General features: G+C 44.3%; 1 protein-coding gene across 17 annotated transcripts in view; it reads left to right on the forward strand.

Moving 5' to 3' along the window:
- Positions 1 to 12710, forward strand: part of LOC114880598 (bromodomain adjacent to zinc finger domain protein 2B) — a 96156-nt gene that overhangs the window by 31451 nt on the left and 51995 nt on the right. For all 17 annotated transcript variants that reach the window (XM_029196767.2, XM_029196763.2, XM_029196774.2 and 14 more), the window contains one exon: positions 2516 to 2584. The gene's annotated coding sequence lies outside the window, so the exon portion shown is untranslated. The remainder of the gene's footprint in view (positions 1 to 2515; positions 2585 to 12710) is intronic.

The following is a 12710-nucleotide window of genomic DNA, read 5'->3' on the forward strand; positions in this document are numbered from 1 at the left end:
TTGAAAATCGGTCAAGTACGCGGCTACCAGCTGGTAAGTCTTGTAGAAACGACAGGAAGCAAGTAATCTTATTATCCATGTGCGTGAACGCAAACGCACATGCAAAATGTGAAAACTTTATTCCGCATCTCTGACTTGCGTTCACTCGAGGAATCATCCCCTGCTCGTTAGTGTTTACCACGATGGCTGAGACACCCTATATACGTTCTTTCGTCTCTCAGCCCCGCTACGCGTCGTCCGCTTAACCAACCTCGTCCCACCTCCCCTCCTCCTCCGCTTCTATCTCGGTCCGCTACGCTTCTCCCGGTCCACCCACCGACCCACGAAACCGCTCGTTCCCGCGCCGACTCACCCCACGGTACACCGGCGCGGCGGCTCTTTCCCTATTACCCGCCTCTGCACCTTTCTCTCTCATCCTTCGTTTACGCGTCTTCTTTCCCTGTGCCAGAGAGAAAGAGTCCCTTCCTCTTCGCTTCTTCCAACCGATTCTCCCCTGGCTCTCTTACCTACCCTTCAAATCGCGACCTCTCTCCGTGTCACCGTTCCGATACGTTTTCGCGCGACCGTAAATCGCGACGTTTAATAGAAGAACTAGAAATCGCGTTGCGATGACATTGGATTTCGATGCGCAGGGGGTGCATCGTTGATGCACTGGATTTTGCATCGTCGTATTAACCCTTTCTATGAACCCACTCTCATAATCAACGGCACGTATGCTCATCTTCCACATACCATGGGTATCTTGTTCGTTGTCGTTACGCGTCTGTGTGTCGGTCGCGTCGCGCGCCTCCAGCCAGCGCCGCGACGGCTAGAACGACGAGCTTTATATTATCGTCGCTCCCGGCGATGCCGCGCGTAGCACGGGAAACCAGTAGCGGTAGCGACCGCCTGGATATCCTCTCCTCGCATAGCAGAGGTAAACGGGGGTTAGAGAGGGAAGAGAGAACGAGGCGAGTCTGGAATTTTGCGCAGCTCTGCGGGTCTCGATGGCTGGGAATATGGGTATTATCGGTGGGATGCTTTTTGAAAGCTGTGGCTCGTTTGGCCCTCCTTTCGCCTCCACCTCCACCTCCTCATCCTCGTACTACTACTACTACTACTCTTCTGGCCTGCTCTGCTCCGCTCTTCTAGAAGGTTGTAATTATTTACACGCGCGCGAGCGTGTGTATGTGTAGGCGTGTTACGCGGTTCCGTAGCTCCATACAAAAGTAACGCTGTCGGGCATGCGGCAAATCGACGCTTCGCTGAATCGAGAATCGACCCCGTGGGTGTGCGTGTGTATGCACGCTCGCGCTTCGCTAAACGAGATTTGATGGGCGCAGAGGAAGAAGGCGTGTAATATCGTTTCTTTTTTCGAAAATGAGATCACGACACCGTCTCGTTTCTTCGTCACTGACAGTGGCAAAAGTTGAAAAAAAAATTGAAGATTTTTCAGACGGAGCAATTACGACGCGAATGTAATGCAGCGGGGTTAAGATGCGCTCCAGGAGACATAGCCGAATTGACCAGGGTACTTTAGGAAACCTTAAAATCGCGGGACATACCGGGGAAACTATAAATAAGGCAAAGCACGTTTCCACACAGTCACACGCATAGTCGTACGCGTGTGTAGACGTTTGTGTAGCATGTGTGGAGAGGCGAACGCTAATTGTGGAAATTACTCTCGCTCGGAGGTTTCGAGTACTTTTGAAAGCGTTCCGCGGGAAGGCGGCGCTAAACGCAAACGCCGCAAACGTTAAATAGGAGTTCGGTTTGAACGCGATTCACTGACAGCCGGATTTAGCGAAGAGTTACGCGTTGCACTCGTTTTTCTTCGTTTAACTCGCCACGGTTATATGATTTTTACTCTGCTCGGTTAAACGTGCACTTTCGAGCTTCGTTTCTCGTTTGATTTCACTGGAGAAGCGTAGAAAACGTCGCGAACCGTGAACGAGCCTACTGTGCTCGCTTCTTGGGAACGTGTCAGACTGTCTTCTTATTGTATCCTTATCAATGAAAGGAAATAGGTCATACGTAAGTTGCACGCGTTAGATAACGCGAAATTCTCATGTGTGAAGATTAAATGCGTGGACCGTATTCGGTTGTACTCAGGATCTCTTCGGGATCACACGATCGAATTAGTTTATCAGATGTTTCTCGATGGATACTTAACACGTTACCGCGTTTCAACTCGCGATAACGGTTTTCCATGCTTCGTTTGTTGCGTGTAAATCAGCCGTTCCGTGGCCACGTATAATTTGTACGTTATACGCTCGATGCTGCTCGGCAACCCTTTCTATGACTACCGCTTCATCGTCGACGTGCACATACTACACACGCATCCACCGAGAACCCCTTCTTTAGCTGACAGTACTACCTACCTCGTTATCGTCTGTACGAGAAGGCACGATTGATGTCGCGTTTCATGCACCAACGATCGTTTATAATTCTCGATCGATGCTGAATGGTTTTACGTGGATAAGAATTACAGAATCTTTCTTTAATTTTCTCTAATCTTGATTTCTTTTAATTACAGGTGACGTTTACGATGACAAGGAGTCGGGTGAACAGAAGCGAATGAATGAACTACACGTCGTATTACCAGGTATTTACATTTCAAAATAGTATTTCTAAGTTTTAACGTGTTTCAAATCTACGATTCAGTAATTCTATGTAAGCGGCAATTTCTCGTTCCCATCGTTTTCTCTATTTTTATCCGTTATACCGTAAAATAAACCTCCCGTATAAACGTGAATTATCCACAATAGGCAGCAACTATTATATTTTCTCCGGTTATAAAGTTTCTCGCCTTGTTTTCACCTTCTCTTTAACTCTGAATCGTGTTTTCCGCGTTCGAAACGAGAATAATAGTACGTAGCCGCGTATTACGTTTCACACACGCGTCGAACTCCCATGAGTCGAATAATTTGTCGCGCGATGACGTCAGCGGACAGTTGTGTCTCTTAGGCGGCACCAAGGTGGCGTACCTGTGTATTTGTGATCGCCAGAGTGTGCGCATGCTGCACCTTGCGCATGGAAATACCTGATCGAGGAGAGGGTGCTCGCCAACTCGTTGGAATGAGTCAACCCAATGCGTTTCTTCAACGACTCTGCTCGTTCTTCGTTGCGTTGATCGAACGTTTCACCTTTTTCTCCTTCTCTCTTACACCTTAGTACGCTTTCATTAGTCTCCCTATCTTTGGCGCGTGTGCTCGAGGCATAGCTCGTACGCTTACTAACTTTCAGCCTCGGCTTTAAATTATAATATAACACTAAGGTCGAAGCCTAGGATTTCGTAGAAATCGATGCACACATTTCTAGAGAATTATCTCGATACTTTTTTCAATCGCATTTATGAAGAAGATAAGACGGTCTAAGTAGGAAATTAAACGACCAGGAGGGAGAGGCGTAAAGTATTTTATGGTTACTGTAAATTTTATCGGTTTATATCTGTACTGTCTTCGTTAGTCGTATTAATACAAGGTGATCTCCGACCGAGAGTGTGCGAAAGCGGCGCACCGTGGTATTTTAATGAACGTATATTGCGCTCGTTTCCGCGATACCATGATTAATAAAATCGCTCGAATCGTTTCGTTAAACCCGTTGCTTGGATCTCGGATGGTTCGATTGATCGTGCGAACTCTAGTCAGTTACTATTTCATCATAACGATTTTATTGCATCGATCTTGTAGGTACTTCTCTACGTAAGAAATTTAAATGCACCACTTTTTTACTAACCCCTTGATCTTACCGTATCGAATGATCTTAATCATTCTTATTTCTGTTACTTTTGTTTCACTTCCTACATAACATAAATCTCATTTCTGTTTACCTTTTTCGTCCCCGCTCTTATCTGCGTCCGTGTAGCGCACTCGAAGGATTTTAAAATTCGCGCCCCGTGCGCGTCACCGTCCAACTGGACGCGACGTGAATCGGTAACTCGGCTTCTTTTTCGAATATGTATTCCAGGATGAGATAAAAGCCGAAAGCATGAGTCACGACGGTTCTTCACGGCGATTCTTAGCCTCGGGGTAAATCCGGTATTACCGCTTTGCGTAACGATACCAGGATCGCGTTTTCGGCTGTCGTTCGATCGAATTTTCAAATGTCATTCAACTGGATTTGATTTCGATCCTCGTCCGTTTTCGAATAGTCGAAGAAAGGATAATACGATGGCTAATTTAAAAGGTAGAAGCAAGACTAGCATAACGTTAGAAGGTGTATGGGGAATGGAGGCAAAGCAGAGCGGAATCGCGTTGCGGACGCATGAAACGGTGTTAGCTGCGCACGCCACCGTCTCCGCCGGAAATTATGCCAGCTACTCCGTTTCTCTAGGTTCGGTGTAAACGAACCGAGGTAACGCCGGCCGGCCAACGTCGACTCCGACCATAGCAGTGCGGAACACGCCCCCAGGAACTGCGTTTCTCGTGGGCGACGGCCTGAAATATCGAGCGCCTTGGCCACGTACTTACATACATACATCCATACACACACGCGAAAAACGATGGAACCCGACTGTCCGGACAGAAAGAGAGAACCAGCCGTGTTCGGTTGGCAGCGGCTTCGAAAACGAGAAGGAAACAGGCAATCGGACAGGTTCGACGGGGAAGAAGGAATGATCGAGAGAGACTGAAAGAAAGAGAGAGAGAGAGATAAAGTAAAGGGAGAAGAGAAGAGAAGAGAGGGACAGCTTTCAAAGGGATAATTTTCTATCCTTCTGTGTCCCTCCTTTTGGTTAGGGAAAATCTCCAGCCGGAATATACTTTCCCGTTAACTCTGCACGACGCCTCTTGTAAGGGGAGAATCTGAAAACTACGTTTTAACGTTTACTCGATTCTGTGGTTGCCTGCCTGCTTGCCTGGCTTGCTCGCTCGCTTGCCTACCTGCTGACGAGCGTTTCTTGCGAAACGGTACGCAGTTTCAGCGCGACGAGTCGCCGCGACTGTGGACGCGCCGAACCGACTCGGTTTTGTCTTCGCGATAAATACCAAGTAGGATTAGAAGCCGCTTTCTTTTTCTTTTCTTTGTCTGCGGCCGTATGGTGAGTGTCGTTTAACCCTTCTCCTTTTATCTTGGCCCACGTGGATTTCGTTCGGTTTTGGACGAAGCACAGTGTTCTTCGGACTGTCAGAAAAATCGACAGGGAAATACTTCAAATACAACGTAATTGAATAATTATCGAAATCGAGCTACTCATTATCGTTTATCGGTAAGGTTACGTGGACGAAGCTCGTAGAGATCCGAAATCAGAAAGTTTCTTTTAAACGGCACGATCACGTACACGCGCGTAACATGGTCACGAAGTTTCGTGCAGAGATGAAAAGGGGTGGTTGGTGGACGGCGGCTTAGAGCACGGGAGAAAATTAGATGCCGGTAGAAAAGAGGGAAGAAAAACAACGGGTCGTGAAGTTTCGAGGGATAATTTTCCGCCTTCCTTGCCTGCAGGCTACGCGACGAGAAAATCTCGATCCTGAGCGTGCTCGGTGCTTGCACGCGCAGCTTTTATAGTTTCTTAGCGTGGAAAACGTTTTGCCGTTCAACGTAGGTTGACGCATCTATTATGGAACCACGGAACACACAGGGTATTAGTCTCGTTTTGTCAGCAATTTAATCACCGTCCGACGAAAACCTGTTATTAAAGGGTTATTAAGTTACAACATGTAACATTTACTCGATTACTCTTTGGCAAATGCGAGAGGCAATCTGCAATTTAGAAAAACAGTGATTATAGTTATTGATTGAGAACAAAAAATCACTTATTAAACAAAGATAAGAGTGATAAAAATTTCGTTCAACAGAGCTCGTTTCTTCTGATTTTAGTTTCGCCGCATTATTACTCGTGGTTAAGGGCGAGTTGCGTTAAGAACTCGGCATGAATTTTGATTTTAACATTTCCACCAGCAGATTTAACGCTAACGAGTCGGCTGAAAATTACACCAGCCAATTCACCTTTTATTCTACCCGCTTCACGCATTATTAACGCAAAGTTACAGATCGCGCGAATTTTTGCACGTTTCTGCATTGCGAGCTTCGAATTCGTGGGATAGCTTTGAATTTTAGAGAATTCTACTGTTCCCAGGGAAGAATTTCCAGGAGAAATATCTGTGACTTCGACAAATATTTCTATATATTCGCGACTTCAATAATTCCCTTTCGCGTCACCACTACGATATTATAAATCAAAATCCTTGCGGATTTCGTTCATTTCAAAGCGAATAATCGACGCGTAACTTCTGTATAACTATCCCGGCTCCTCCGAATCCTGCTCATCCGTGTTGGAGCCCTCTTTCGTCGAAGAGGGCAGCCTTAAAGCAGTAATTCGGCGGTGGAGAATGCAAAAGACGAGTCACGGCGCAGCGAGGAAGACGCGATAAAAGAAAAAGGCGACGATCCGCGAAAAGGAAAAAGATATCCGCGCGTAGATCGAGAAAGACCGAGCGAGAGAGAGATGGGAAAGGAGAAGAAGGAGAATAATTCGATGCAGACGAAAGAGAAGAAGAAGAGGACGATTCTTTTGAGCCTCAGCCAAGTTTTGTGGCCTGTTGGCCGGCTCGTGGAATCCAGTCGCAAGCGATTTCTCGTCTCTGCGCCTTTTAACCGTGCTACGTGTCGTGTTTGTGTGTACACGTGCAAGCATATGCTTGAGAAAGAGACGGAAAGGTAGGAGAGGGAGAGACGTAAGCAAGGAGAGGATGCAAGGTGCAGGAAAGAGAGAGAGAGAGAGAGAGAGAGGAATGGAGAAAATCGTACACGTTTATTACACGCTGTCCCTTGGATCGCGCTACAGCCGCTGGCAAGACGTTCCATTAACGTTGCTCGGTACCTACGCAATTATTATACTTCCTCGTGTCAGTGTTGTTTAATCGCCACACCATTTTCGAACACCATTCCCCGATATATGTATTTTCGATTGAAAATCAAATCTGCATCCCTGCAATACGCTGATCCACGCGTTATCGCTTGTTATCTGTCGTTATTGTTACTTGCTTTTGTATTCTTGAAAAATATTTTATTTTTTATTTTTATGCAATTCAATTTTACATTCAACCGTGTATTCAACAGTTTCAATCGAAAATTGACGAAGTGATCACTTGATATCTCTTGTTATTGTTACTTGTTTTTATATTTTTGTTTCTCGTATAAAAAGTTCACATTCATCTATTGTTGACTATTGTGTTTGACAAGTATCAGAAGCAGTTTCTTCTTTTTTTTTCAAAATTTTATACCATTAGATAATTTGTCTATTTTTTTTAAATTTCTTACATTTGAATGATATTGATCAATTAGTAATTATCTATCCATCTGAGAAAGCATCAAGAGGTCTTCTTCCATTCTTCTCTTTATTCTTCCTCGGAACATCTCGCTTTCTTTTAAAATATCCTCTTTAAGCATAAAGACACGCGATGTGAAAGTCTATGCCCTTTAAGCGCCGAAGTTTCATCAATGAAAACAGTGAACACGGTAAAGGCAGAAAAAAAACCGGTTTCAGGAAGCTCGTAAAAAAAAAGCTCATAAAAACCATGTCATTCTCGTGTCTCGAGCGAGCCGGCGATAGAAGGAGAGAAAAAAAGTGGACGCCACGAAGCGCCGAGAGATCATATGAAGAAACCGGTTAAAAAAACAATGTTCTCGATATTGGCGTAGCCTTAGAACCATTGTCGTAAGTATCCAATTATTTTCGAATATTCTGCCTGAATCTTTCATTCCTCCGAGGCGCTTCGAAAAAGGAACGATTCTTTCCGAGGCGATGCCTATGTATGCAGAAATGATGTATCGTAACTTTGAAAACAATGCGATACACGCGTCTCTCTTACTCTCACGTTCCATTCTCAATTCTAATACAGTGGTTAGTCGAGCGAGTTCTGATCAGATAACATCGCTCGATTCCCGGAACAATTACTTTCCTCGTTAATTGTTGCGCGAACCTGGAGGCTGCGTTTCTTTAAACCTCGACCCGGGGGAAGATTTTCCTTTGGGAATTTGTAAAATTTCCCAATTTCGGGGGTCTAATCGACGAAATTTATTCGACGCAAAATAAAAATTTCGGTCAGTCTCGATGACTTTTGTATCTTCATAGCCGGAAAGAAATGATTGAGATGTTACGTTTGGGAGTTTCGAGCAACTCCGGCAACTCGTTCAACTTTGATCGCGTATATTTTGCACGTCGAACTGTGCGCAACCAGGTCGCAGGCAGCAGAGAAGCGTGGCTCGTTGAATAATGCAGGTCGGCTGGAAATTCATTCAGGAAATCGGCACGTATCTCGTAACACAATAGGTCGGGAACGGCACGAGGGCGAGAAATCGTCGATCGAGCGCGACTCACGGACAGACAAAAAAGCGACGAAAGAATGGCGGACAATGCGGAAACGCCGCGCCGGCAGCCGGGATAGTCGAAGCTTAAGTGCAGCTGCAGTTTAGCGGCGGAGTACGCGAGCAGTCGGTCTCGTAATCGCGCGAGCGTGTCTCCGTACTCGCGTGGACGGATTCGTGAAACGTCGAACACGTTGCGTGCTCTTCTCGCAATGAGCTTTTCGAAGAAACCTGCCATTTCGATGACGCGTGTCGTTTCGTATTCTTATCTTGAAATATTTGGATAGCTTCAATTGCAATGTGTCATACGTTACTCATTTTCACCGCGATTGTTATACCGCCTTTAAAAGTTGAATGAAAAATAAATTTCAAATGTTCGGAATCGTCTTGTAATAAGATGGCGAGCCTGGAACGGGTTAAAGGAAACTTATGCCGCAGCGGGAAAGCCCCGTTCCACGGTAGCGTGCTTGCTGGCTCGTCTACCATGTAATCTCTGGAATATCTGCATTTCGCGCTGGAAGAAAAGTTACAACGGTAATCGCGGTTTTCTGCTCGCGTGCACGGTATTTACGAGTTTCTTGCGCAAGGGAAACACCACTCGCCTCCGGTCGATCCTCGATATATTAATTACACCTGTATGCACTTCTCGCGCACGACAGTTTGTTCTGTTTGAACGACAGTTATTGCATCTTTTAACGTTATCCGTTGAAAGCATTGCATGTAAGTAGGGTTTGTAAACTATTATTAAGGGTTCAACATTATTTTTTTTCTGAAACACAACAAATATTGCGGTCCGTTAATAGAAACTATCCTTCGTCTTGTACCTTGACAGTTTGACTAGTATTCAAAGCACATGAATTAAAATTATTCCCACCTCCGACCACGGTATAATAAATGAATATTGAAAGTCCCACTGTAGTTAGATTCTCAAAATTTTTAAACACGTTCACGTAATCGTTCACCTGTCCTTATCGATCTATCTTATCACTTGATTTTGTCGATATCGATGAAATCGCGCTGTCAGGAAATAGTCATTCAGTCGAGAATACCGATGAACAAAACAACGTATAAAATCATCGTATCCACTGAATTACGTGGTGAATTAATGTACAATTCCGTGGCGTTTACGTATCGTGAATTCCTCGGACTCGTCTTGGAAGAAGGAACGTTCAAACGATCGGGCATCGTGAATTAATCGGTCCAAGCCGAGTAAAAGAACTCTTCCGCGGTGGAACGCGGTTGCATTTGTATGCAAATCCGCTGTTTCCATTATCATTCACTGTCAACGATTAGAGAGGCGTGCAACGGCGAGAAAGTACGCGGCGAGCGTGTCCGTTCGCCATCGGGAAACGATTCTGCTTCTCTCCTCTTCGCCTCTTCTCCTCGTTTACGTGCAGCGTATGGAAAAGGAACATCAAGGTAAAATTTGTTAAAGATATCGCGCCGATTTTTTTTCTGCTTGTATTTCCACGTACGCAAGAATAATCCTGGCTCGTTCGTGGTCAGTTTCCTCGCGAGTCAGCTCGAAATTATTCCAACGGATCGGAGTAGGCGAGATAACGAGCGGTGTGCCCCGTTGACGTCATTCTCGTTCGCTGACATCAGCTGCGCTTGTGAACAGGTACGTGACGTATTGTTGATCGATTTGGACCACGTTAACCATCACACGGGAATATTCACCCTAATTTCGTTGATTTAGTTCGCATTTTGCGATTATCATTTTCCTTTCAACGAGTAAGCCTTTCAGATAGCACAGACGTGATTCACGATGCAATGTTCAATAGATGAAACTTTTTCTTCTGCCACGTAGCGCAGAATGTCGTATTTGCAAGAGATCGTAGATAACACTCGATGCAGAAGTAAAATACAGTTTAACAAAAACAGCTTGGTCAGTTTTTCCATTCATTCACAACACGCATCCATTTAGATCGTTCAGCGCATCGAAACTGTGAATCGTGTTTTCTAATCCAGCTCCATTAAACGTTTTCGTGTTTTTTAGAAATCGTTTGGTACATCGCGTACGATTTGAAATCGTGTTGAACACGATTGGGGCGCAGGTAAACATACAAACATTCGATTCAGGTGAATCAAACGTTCGTTCGAACGAAATAGCATGTATTTTACACGCGACGAATGAAACAGTGTATACCTATACAATATAATACACTATAACAATGAGATCTTTCCTTTTAGGATCACAACAATGAACGTAAAAATGTTAATTTCAAAAGGCGTGCATGTAATTAGGAAATTTTTGTCTGTGTTCGCGTTTCCAGTAATTGGAACCGGCACGAAGGAAAATACTAGCGACTATACTCTTTTTCCTTGAGCTCCTCTCATTCTTTTCCTCGAAGCGCCAGGTTATTTTTACGAGGGTGTTTCTAGCGAGTTAAGCGTGTTTACAAGCTGGATAGTTGCTCCTCGGAGCGTAGGGCTTCTCGTCGCAACGGTTTACCATGCGAACGAATAGGTTTCAATGAATTATCGTGTGAACATTGATGAACACATTATTCATCTCTTCGTTTTGCCATTTCTTACATAAATACGAAAATATCAGAAAAAACGCTCGTTTCGCGTCGGTATGAAAATTTAGAGAAATGTATTTCAGTGTTTTTCAAAGAAGGCTGCTCTATAATTTCCCCGGGAAAAACAGAAATTTATTCAAGCAAACAACGTTTGTTTCCGGATTAAACGGGGATAATACGAGTAGAACTTTTCTAGCATGAATTTATTCTCGTACTCTCGTCGTATATAATAATTGTTCACGCACGATCATTTACGTTCGTTTAATTTGTTTATTCGACGCCGAGGACAACAGGTGTATGTGTACAAATCGCGGAAGTGATTTATATAAGTTGTACAAATATAACGTCGGTGGTGTTCCGTAAATTTACATTTATTTAATATCGAATACATCGACGAGAAATCTGCATATTAATATTTACCCACGGCATCCAAGCTCACTCGACTGTTTTATTACGTGGCCATTAATAAACGGTCGCGATGTTAAAGAATTTAGTGATATCGGTAATGGAGATATTGTAATTTGAAGCGGATCGATGGAACCGCCACTGTGTGCTTTCATTGTCGCTTTTCTGCAAAATATTTTTGTTTTTCATCTCTCTGTTCCTTCTTTTTTTTTTTTATTTCCGTAAATTAATCGTCACACTACGTTCACGTTATTCGTACAATTTGTGTCGAATATCTCGCGTTAAATAATACCGTTTTATTTGGAAAAAATAACGGTCCATCGCGAGTATAAAGAATTCTTTCGCATATGTATTTTTTTGCAATATGGCGAAAGGATCGAACGGAAGGGAAGGATTCCAGGTTTCTTTTTCCATCAGCGTTCTTTCCTCGCTTCCGGAATACAGGACTCGCTTCGACGAGTCCGTGTTACGCCTGGTGATCACCTCTCGACGACGACGAGGACGAATCATCGTGAATGTTTGGAATTCAGACGGTAATCGATTCGCGGCCAAAAGAGAAAAGAAAATGGAACCGTCCTTTTAATCGTCCTCTTCTCGAGCACCCTCACCCTTTCCGATAATAACTCTTCGCTCTTGGGATCCTCGTTTCTTCCATCGATCAGCCAAAGGTGTCTGATTTTTTCACACTGGATTATCATTCTATGAGTAATCCTGCTTTATCGTCTCGGATAGGAAGTTGAGTGGAGGTCGGAAAATCGCGTAGATCTTTTGTCGTATGGTACGTTCGAATGGAATCATCTCGGTGTTGATTTTAAAGGAGCATGACGTCAGTGATCCAGCGTGGGCCGACCTCTCTCTTTCTGCGGCTGGTTCGATCGTGGAACGAGGACTGGCCTGGCAAAGCCTCCGGCCAGCTGTCGCCTTGCGATCCTTTCCATATAACGATCCTTTCCTTCGCTCTCGACATTTTTCATATAGACTCTGTCGACTTTCTACCGACTGGAAGGAACAGAGATAAAGGGAGAGAGAGAAAGAGAGAAACGACACGACACGGCGTGTGCCGTAACGAATTTTAGTCGAGCGCATCTCGTGCTCCTGCGGACGTGGCCGGAAAGAGAAGCAAGGATTTGCTATGATATCGTGAATCAGAGATCTGCCGGGGAATCGTAGCTGCTTCATGGTAACGGGCTTTCTTACCATTCAGGTACAAGCGATTCGTTTCTTTATTTTTTCTCTTCTTTGGAAGAATGAGATAGTTTTGTTTCTTTATTCTTACAAGGGAAGTAAAATCAGAAATTATTGTAACGCTCGGCTTTCTGAAATAAGGAAGAAACTCGTGCTTGAAATTTGTTAAGGTGATAATTGATAACTGTGCGCCTTAACATTTCATCTCAGCTAAATAAATAAATACATTAGGAACTAGGTAAACTGAGTCGCATAATGATAGAACGCGGTAACTTTGTAATTACATTCTCTACCGGTGTGTATATT

Source organism: Osmia bicornis, chromosome 13, assembly GCF_907164935.1.
Source record: "Osmia bicornis bicornis chromosome 13, iOsmBic2.1, whole genome shotgun sequence".
NCBI classification, from domain to species: domain Eukaryota; kingdom Metazoa; phylum Arthropoda; class Insecta; order Hymenoptera; family Megachilidae; genus Osmia; species Osmia bicornis.